The sequence below is a fragment of the Anopheles darlingi genome, chromosome 3 (assembly GCF_943734745.1).
Source record: "Anopheles darlingi chromosome 3, idAnoDarlMG_H_01, whole genome shotgun sequence".
NCBI classification, from domain to species: Eukaryota; Metazoa; Arthropoda; class Insecta; order Diptera; family Culicidae; genus Anopheles; species Anopheles darlingi.
The window spans coordinates 21171467-21181466 of NC_064875.1; the positions used below are offsets into that span (position 1 = coordinate 21171467).

General features: G+C 43.8%; 1 protein-coding gene across 1 annotated transcript in view; it reads right to left on the reverse strand.

Moving 5' to 3' along the window:
• LOC125955895 (uncharacterized) overlaps positions 1 to 10000 on the reverse strand; it is a 291000-nt gene that overhangs the window by 3724 nt on the left and 277276 nt on the right. The gene's annotated exons all lie outside the window — the stretch shown is intronic.

A 10000-nucleotide genomic window follows, 5' to 3' on the forward strand; every position in this document is an offset into this window, starting at 1 on the left:
GATGGAAGGCCTCCAAACTCCTCCTCCGCTTGAGGTGCTTTTCCTTCCGTTTATTCCCTTTTATGTTACCATCTATTCCTACCCTCCTCTACAGCAAAGGGTGCTTATGAGATTGAGTCCAGGATGGCCGTAAAAGTTTACGATAAAGACCTATTACGCCACTAAGCGTTGACCAATCGACACGCACTTTGGATCCTGCGGGAGGAGGGAACCGGAGCACCGGTCTGCTGCGGAACCGAACTTTGTTGCTTTGTCCCCAGTGGCCGCAGTGTAAATCAATCCTTCCGTGCGTCACGCGAACCACTTTAAGCTCTCTCTCTCTCTCATCGGTATAGAACGGTATGGTAAGCCATCGGTATGGGATGGCGTGAGGCGTACGGGTCTAGTCTACAGGGCTTGCGATGGACATTTGGGATCGATTCGTTTAATCATTATGGGCAGCTAGCGGGGTGCTCACGTGATGAAACCCTCGACCTCTCCCTTGGCACTCTATAATTTGAGGTCTACACGGGCCTGGTCATTTTGAGAGTGAAAAACGAGGTGCGCGCTGGAATCGGTCATCGCCTTTCGTCGTCACTTGCATAATTGCATTAGGCATCGTAAATGGATTAAATGCCACCCCGGGGTAAGCGGGCTTTTGCGCAACATTTTTACAGGATTACCTTTTGTGCTAACAAGCCATTCTTTGATTAATTTATGAGTTTCTTACTACACGAGTTTTGCTCGAGTATGGTAGGAAATGAATAGAAAATATCGTTTAATGAAGCTGTCGATTTCAAGTTGATTTCGAACGAAGATTTTTACGCTCTTCGATCGGAACCCTCATCGGGATGGAGACAAAGTGCATTGTGAATATGGAAGAAAATGTGAAACAAAGGAAATGTGCAAGATAGTTTCGTAATATTTTCAACAAGTCACAACATACATCCGTTTCGGTATGAGGGCAAAGTAAACAATTTTGCATGTAACACTAGTTAGCCACGCGAACTATCGGAGTGCAAACACGGCAGTCTCAGCAGGTTTTTGTGATCGCAGCGTATTTGGCGCAACAATGTTGCTAGATGTTTATGCACCGATTCTGGAGATCGCGCTGGCTTCCAGCCGAGCGATAACCATTTCCAATCCCAACAGTGCGGGCAGTTTAGTTTTAGGATTCAGTCTGCTCCCACTGCCGGTTAGTGAATTAAGGTCAACGATTTTTTTAAGAGCTACTTGAGACGGTTCAAGCTTTAACTTATCCCTTCAGGAACATCAATAGCGGATCGATTGCGTTTGTAAACGGGGTATGGCGTCTAAGCAAAAACGCGCGCTGCGATCGTGGAGGCATTGAAAACAAGCAGCGACATGTTTTCTGCGTAAATCTGTTTCAGAAGGTGAAAAGCACGTGTAATTGGAAGTGAATTGTCGCTGAAAGCAGTGAAAGATGTCGTCTGAATTAAAGATTGATCAAGCAGCCACTAGCCAGGAGAGAAGCTACATGGATTTGCTACCAGCAGAGGTTAGTTAAGGAAAGTTTTGTGCTTCAAGCACTCCGGTTTCACATCTTGTTCACTCCCATTACAGATCCTTTGCATGGTTTTCGATCATCTTGATCTGGATGATGTGAAAAATGCATCTCTTGTTTGCAAACGATGGAACAATATAATGTTTTCAAGCGGATATATTGCGAGATTTATTTTCACCATAGATACCCTTAAAAACGTCCTACATAACGAAAATCAAATCAAATTAAATAAGGTTGCAATCGGTATTGCTTCGCACTCCCAGCGCTGCTACCGAAATCTAAACTGTGTGATAATACCATTCGATGATCCTGAAATTCCATTGCTGTGGAAATCTTTTTATACGCAGTCTGAGTGGATCAACAGGCTTCAATCGCTAAAACTTTTCTTTTTAGATACTAAATCCGTGGAGGAATTGCTTCCTTCGATAGCCAGTGCGATACAGATGATGCCAAAACTTCATTCGCTTACGCTGTGCAAATGGGACAACGAACCATTAATACAATTTCATAGTCCAACAATTCTTCAAAGCAGTACTGTGAAACAGCTTACAATTTATAGGATATGCAACATTATAATCGATATGCCACAGTTGCAGACATTTATTGGTCCATTTTCTGCAGTTTGTCATTCAGCTAATATCGCTCAACCTGATGCGCTCGGAAACCTAAAGCATCTTACGCTAAACATTAAGAAGGACGATCGATTTTGGAAGAATGTCACCGAAACAGAACTTTCCATTATACGTCGATTGACGCATTTAGAAACATTTGAATCTATGTGCTTTCATGATAAGATTTTCATTGCAATATGTGAAACATGCAACATGCTGAAAACCTTGCGCCTTTCAATTCCAGTTTCTACTCCTAGCATTTTGAATCATCTCACGAAACTCAACCATCTTCGTCAGCTTGACTTTAAAGTCTTCGAAAGAGCCGAAAACCTACAGTTTAACTTTTTACCGCTAACCAAGCTAGAGAAACTGACGCTGCAATGCTGGGCTTTAAATTCTCTGATACTGCCCAAATCCGTTAAAATTTTTAACATAGAAATTGGTCGAGATATTCATCGAATCGTAACCCAAACCATCATGCAGTACAACATGCAGCTGACAGAATTAACGCTAAAGAGGGTTGATTGTTATCCTTACGAGCTCACTGAAATACTGGAGATTTTACCGGTTTTGAAAAATCTGGAGGTTCTCGAGTTCTTCGATTGTTACCTTGGAAAATCGGATTTCCTTTGCATAAACACTCCCATGGATCGATTGCGCAGGTTAAAGTTTACCAATTGTCAACTAGAAACAAAAGAATTTCTCGGGCTCAAGGAAAAATTTCCGAACCTGAAGATCCTCAACTTTTCGTAATAATACGTTTCGTAATACTAATATCTTGGAAAGATATTCCTTTCTATAAGGCGGAAACAATTGTATTCGCATGAGTTTATTCTTACACAAGATACTTTACTGCAGCGTATTCATCCGTAGAGAACCAAATTTGAGCAGTAAATCACGATTGGTTGGTAATGAAATGTAAACATGAATTCAGAAATAAACCAGTTACTAGAGTTATCCACTAAAATGTGCCACGTTTAGTTTTTATCGTCAACAACTATAAGCCGACTGCTAGCGATATCGGAAACAATCAGCAGAACGAGAGGTACGAAAGTGTTTTTTTTAAGAAATGTATAAAAACATGGAGAGACCTTGTGAAACGCTGCGTACTAGATAATACCATATTTATATTTGAAAAGCATGTCGTACTAATTATGAAGTATGAATTCAATGACAGGTTCCCATAAATTATAACCTTTACAGCCAAAGTAACTTGATAATGCGCTGCCCCATCCAACGAGAGGTTAAATATCATCCACAGTCTGTTCTCTTTCTACTCTTTAATAATCTAATCCCAAATGACACGGCATTTTCAACAAAAGAAACTCGTTACATTCGTTCGGTTCGGTCAGAGGCAAAAGAAACACGAACAGCATAACAATCTCCGAATTCCCATCCGTCCCACAACAGCTCGATCCGTCAATTCCTACAACACGACGTTATACGCGTTTGATATGAACGCGTATTGACGCTGATCATCATCATCATCATCAGCATCGTGGCCGGAGCGTTTCGGTGGCCACCCTGGAATACGAAGTTCGTATCGCGCGGCTGCAAAATATCGCCCAATTGATTTTCCAATCAAATTATCGAACACCCTCACCCCGCTGCTTAACACTTCCGTTCCTGTCCCCCCCCCCACCTGTAATGTATAGAGAGCATCTTCCAACAAACCTCCATTTCGATTCTTGCATCCATGGGCATCATCGGTAAAAGCAATCACTGGTGCAGACCAGATCGTTGTGGCCAGACGGCCGGCACTAACCGACCGACCGACAACTTTGGTCCGGATGTCGGTTCCGCTGAAAAAGGGTAGCACAACTTCACACTTGGCCGTCTTCCCGGGGAATCTGTTTCGAAATTTCCACCTCGAATCCGTGTCCCCCCGAAACACCCAACAGGTTTTCCATAAATCCTTAACTTTGTCCCCACCACCAGTGCTCCTTCCTTCTTCTTCTCCTGATGGTCGCGTTTGCTGCGTAATCGTATGGAACGATACGAAACTCCAAGGACCTGCAGCGTGGCATGGCCGCCCATCATCGACGTTGGCCACCACCACGGTGGTGGCCGAGATTCGTTAAAGTTTTCTTTTCGAAGCTTCGTAGTTTTCCGGGCACCGTAGGCAGCGGCGATCCTTTTCGAAGGGCAAAAGAAGTCCCGTACGCCAGTGTCTGGCCGTTAGCGGGGGCCCGAAATCCGCCTGAACAAAGTTGGAATACCGGAACACGGCAGCAAAACATACAGCATTGGCTGCTTCACGGCCAATAGAGTGCATCCTGCTGCTGCAGCCGTTGTAAGGGTCGGCCTGTCCGGTGGAGCCCCTTAAATAATGGAACGAATCCAGCAAAGAACTCAGGCTCTCCGACCATATAGCCCGCAACACCGTTCCGTACCTAGCGTTCGAACTTCTTCGGGGGAAAACTTTCAAAGTGGCGATACACAGAGAGAGAGAGAGAGAGGAAGAGAGAGCGAGGCGCGTGAGGGTTTGCAGTAATAATTTGAAATAATAATTTACAAGTTTTGCATCGCACCGAGAATGGGTTTCCATTTGGCGTCCCCGTCTTTACCATCCTGCCTGCCTGTCTGTCTGGCAGTCGCGGGAACACCAAATGGAACGAAAGTGCCCCCGAAGTAGTAAGCTAGCCTCCAGCTGGATAGACTTTCGAGACATGGCCCTCCCTTGCATCCTTAATAGCACATCCTCGGGGTACAGGAGGATACTGGGAGCGTATCCTGTTGCTGCAGCAGCAGCAGCAGCAGCAAGTTCTGGCGTTTAAATCGATCGCCCCCCCCCCCCCCCCCCCCCCGCTGCTCAGGTGTGCCGTGCCTGAAGAACACGAACACGATCGAAATGGAAAACTGTAAATTTCATTCGAAAAACCCCGTAATGGATGGCCACGGTAAGCGCGCTCATCCGGTTACTCTACATATGGTACCGGGTGCGGGTTGGGTATGGATTGGACATTGTATCGATGAGACTGTGACGTGCGAGGAGGGATGCAAACACGGTGGTCCAAGATGTCTTGGTAAGGAAGGTGGTAAGGTGAGTTATGATTCGCCGGTGCAATGCTTTGCACCATTTCTTGATTTGAAACGTTGTTGCCGGTTTTGCAAGAAGGGATAGGGAAGGGGTGATAGTTTCTATTTAGATTGAGTAATACAAATAGTGAGATGGATGGAGTGTATTTGCATAGCAAAGAAGTACTCCGGAAGATTGATCTTAAAACTAATTGGTTTAATTTCATTTTAGAAGAACTAATAATCATTGGGTTGCAAGAAGTTTCAAATAAAGGTTTTTGAAAAACAATCAAGCACATGTAAAGTATGTTTTTCACATCTTCATCCAATACGTTCTATGATAATGTAACTTTAGAATTGATGTTAATGAAAAGCGTAGGTACAAGATTGTTATAAATCGCTTACAATTAACGAATATAATATGCGTAATATGCAAGTACTCTCGAAGGTACATTAATTTCTGTTGTATTAGGGTAATTAATTTCATTTGTTCATTTGCAGAACGTTGTTTTTTTCGGAATTTGTGGCTTTTACTAGATTACTGATCGATGAACCTCGAGGAAACACACGTTCCGTAAAATTAATTGCTCAATCGAAGTAGATTTAACAATGGATATTTTGAATGTCACACCACAGCATCTCAACTACTGTACTCTGTACAGTTTTATTTAACAGCAGTTTTATTTAACAGCAGTTTTATTTTTTCAACATAAATTAAATCTTCAACACTTAATAATACTGCTGTTTATTGGTTGGGAGGAAAACAGTTTAGCTAAATTAAATCGATTGGTCTCGTGAAAACTGCACAAAGTTGATAATCTAAAAGAACGTTTTTGTCTTCAAACAGTTAGTTTCCTAAACAGTTAGAATCAAGTGCTTAGACTTATTATATTCTTTGGCTATGGTTTGGAATGTTACAGTTCGCCTTTATTAAAGGGATTTGGAGTTTTTTTTAAATCTAGAATATTACACAAAGATGCAACAAAAATGGTACCAAAAAACACAAGCAGCACATGTATTTTCTAAACATAATTAATCCCAAAAATATCCCGATATATCCAAATGGCACCATGTTTTGGTAAGCATTGCGATCAATTCCGATGAAATATTAGTTCCACCATCCTCTGTGGCAACTCCTTCACGATTAATTCTGACAGGATGTAATCATGCTGTACCGTAATATCAAACGCTGCTAATTTCAATACAACAACAATCAGAACAACATGCCCTTCAATGTTAATACCACTCCGCTCATTTTCCAGCCAAATCGTAATTCGAAATTAAAGCGACCAGCAATCCACGGGCATCGAAATGTCGCTCGCGTTTGGAATCACTCGGGACTCGGGGACACTGTAAAACGGTTAAGATTTACCGACCAATCCCGATCGGAACCATGCTTGCTGTTGCTGGTAGTGGCGCACACTGCGGGAGCACATATTTAATTACAATGCACCGGTGCCCCTTTGTGGTTAACCGCAGCAACATCTGACGAGCAAACGACCCACTTTCCCGGAATCACACACCGTCCACAGCCTCCCCCGTTTTTCGCGGTGGGGACCTCTCTTGTTTCCCCTGACCTTGTTGCAGCAAAGCGATGCAATTGCAATTGCAATTGCAATTCGAAACGTTAAAATTAAAATCTCGACATCACTCAGATCACGGAGAACGAACTCCGAGCATCGGGCGGGCACCGTTACCACGAACTGGGCAACTGGGCAGCAACCATTGCAATGGCTGTGAAACCGGGAAAGGACCATCGTTGACATCAGCATCCTGCGCGGAACCGCAGAGGATCCGCGCACGGGTAACCTGATGCTAACATTTTGTTGCGAGTTTATGAGCTCGAACCCCTAAAGCATAGCGACAGCACCAGCCGGTACAGAAGCAGAGGGGGACGCACATAATCAATTTTCATTACGCGGAAAAGCTTCTGTATCCGCGCGGTTCAGGAAGGAAATATGGAGATTTGAGCTTCTGGATTTTATAGCAAATCGCGTCAGGATGTGTTCCGAACCGTGGGATGCTTTGATTTTACCATAAAACCCTCGTGTTTGAGGGAATTCAGATCATGTGGCCTACTTTTGGGGTGGTGGATTCTCTGGAACCGCCGGTAATGGTCGCTGCATTTCACGCTGCGTTCTATTATGTTGCGTATTAACAACCTCATAATTGATTTGTTCGGGAAAATGTCCGACAAAAAACAATGGTCCCTTTCGCTTCGGCATTCATTATAATATATATTCACAGAGAGCATCTCGCTCCGTGGTAATCTACGGACTGGCGATGGATGGACTTCATGTGTCCCATCCAGCACTCCCTTTCCACTCCGATCAATCTGACCCCGGTAGTCCATTCCATGCCGTTCCGTTTCCATGGATTGTTTGATGTTTCGTAGCACAGATTATCCCTTGTTTTGTTCCCGCTTCTCATCCCGCAAAACCACCGCCGAGATGGACAGAAGGCTGTCATGCAGGTTATTACAAGCTAAAGAGAGGGCGGGAAAGCGAACGAGTGGTGCTGTGTACAGGAGGACGGGGGGTAGGACAATGCGTGTTTATCAACCAGTTAACATAATCAAAGCGATCCATCAGGGGTGTGTTCCGTCAAGGGGATCGCACCACCAGCACCATGTCCGCAATCCGTCGTCCGCTTCCGGTATCCGTGAGCTGTTCATTGAACAAACAATGAGGAGCTTCCTCTACTCTTCCGTCCTTTCAAAAAAAAAAAAAACATGCGGCTCAAAAAGTGGACACAAAAGTTACATCCATCGTTTCATTTGTGGTTTGTCACAAACATGAAATTAAACACCCCCGGTGGTACCCCCAGGCTGCTGTGATGCATCACCCGGGACGCCTCTCTAGAGTTTGATGTACAGATGTTTTAACCATCCCACCCCAGTCGAGTGTTTTTTTTTCTCATGGATAGCTGGGTGGCCCGTGGTTGGTAGGCTGCTCCCCCCCTTTTTCGCCGTTCTTGACCTTTTTGGGTCCGTGACATTTGACCGCATAATTAATCTTACTTAAGTTGACGCAACATCCTGAATATACACCAGGGAAGGTTATGATAAGGTGCGCAAGCAACGGGTGTGTGCTACAGTGGATGCTCCCTCTCTCTCTATCTCTCTCTCTCTCTCTCTCTCTCTCTCGCGCTCTCTGTTTGTGGTGCTGCGTAAGCTCTTCGAATTAAACGCGCTTAATTAACGTTTGTTTTTTGGTCTTTGGTTTTGGTGTAGATTTAGCGAAAGTGAAGACAGATAATGAGCTTCCGTGCGATGGACATTGCCAGCTCATTGGTTGGCAGGAGCTCATTTTCCTGTTCGAGAAGGGTAAAAACGGTGTTATATTTTCAGAATCAGTTCACACCACTTCATAATAGGAGAATAAGATAAGGAAGTTTGGCTCGATGGCTACCATTGTTTAGTAAAAAGCTTTCATCCTTCATAATTTCTTTTTCAAACGTTTCTTCAATCAATCAATTATTGCGTCGTGTGTTTGCACACGCTTTGTCAAGGTTTTCTCCGTTCTCTTTTGTTTCTTTTGGTGACAAAAAACTAGAATTATGCGAAGCGACGGTGATAACATATTGATAATAACATTTATCTGAAATTTTAGTCCATAAAACACCTATTGAATAGAATGTTTTCATTTCTTAGCCATGTCAAAGTCAAACATATTTGCGTTTGAGAATACATACTACATAATTCAAACGAAAAACCATCGGGATGGCTACAACTCTTTTATGCATTCCGGGAAAGCAAAGTTTCGGAAATGTTTCGTCGATTATTATTCGAGACAATCCTTTTGCTTCTCGGAAACATTTACCAGGCCAACGATTCGAAACACTTTGATAGTCTTTGTTTAAAAGCTCGATAAGTTGATCGATATGATGAATAAGCTATTGATCAGCTGTTATCTGGATTGCAAATAATATACAATCCGTTTAGTTATGATCTAAATCATTTAATAGACTTTATGCAAATCATTAAAGAGATACTGTTATATGACGTCTCGAGTGCGCTGAACTAAAAGCAATACATTATTGACTTTGCAGACAAGTTTGTCAAATGGATAACCACACTCATCTCTTCGTACGTTTTGTTCTTTCGAAACTAAAAATGTTCCCTTTAAACAGTTATTGCTTTAGTATTGTAGTAAAAACAACACAAATGAGAACAGATGGTTCAATCTGCTGGAACCGCGTTTGCCGACTTGCTCGGGAAAAAAAGCGTTCACTCAATGTCATAACGATTACAACTCACGGCGTCCTACTTTCCATACTGTACACAGCACAATGCACAACAAAACCATCCCCAAGCTGCAGCCTCCAGCTGCTACTAAGGCGATGAACAACGATATTGTAAACGTTGTATGCCTGCATGTGCATCGTAGTAGACCGAGGAAAAATGGTCGCTGCATCGAGCCCGCCTGAAGCCTGCGGGGCGGTTTCGAACACCTGCGCGCACGTACATATGGTACGGCGCTTAGTCTGGTACGGCCTGGGCTTTTTTTTCCACCACCTCCTCCTATCGTGTCCCTCTGTTGCAGCAGAATTCGATGAATCGCTCACGGCACGGCACACAGCGACTGTACTTGTCCTTATATAGTACATATTTCATTTCCCGCGGGCCCATCTGCATCGCGCATAACGAACCTCGGCCGAGGGCCTCAATGTTTCACTAAAAGCTCCCATTCATCAACATCTCTCTCTCACAACATCGTTCTCTCCGGGTCGTTTTAAATGCACGCAGCCGCAAGCAACACGGAACGGGACACGCGGATGGGTTGGGACTATACGGGACGTACTACCCGATTCCCGATCGAACCGTCCTCCCCGGGGTTCTGATCGGATATCCTTATCAGACCGCGAT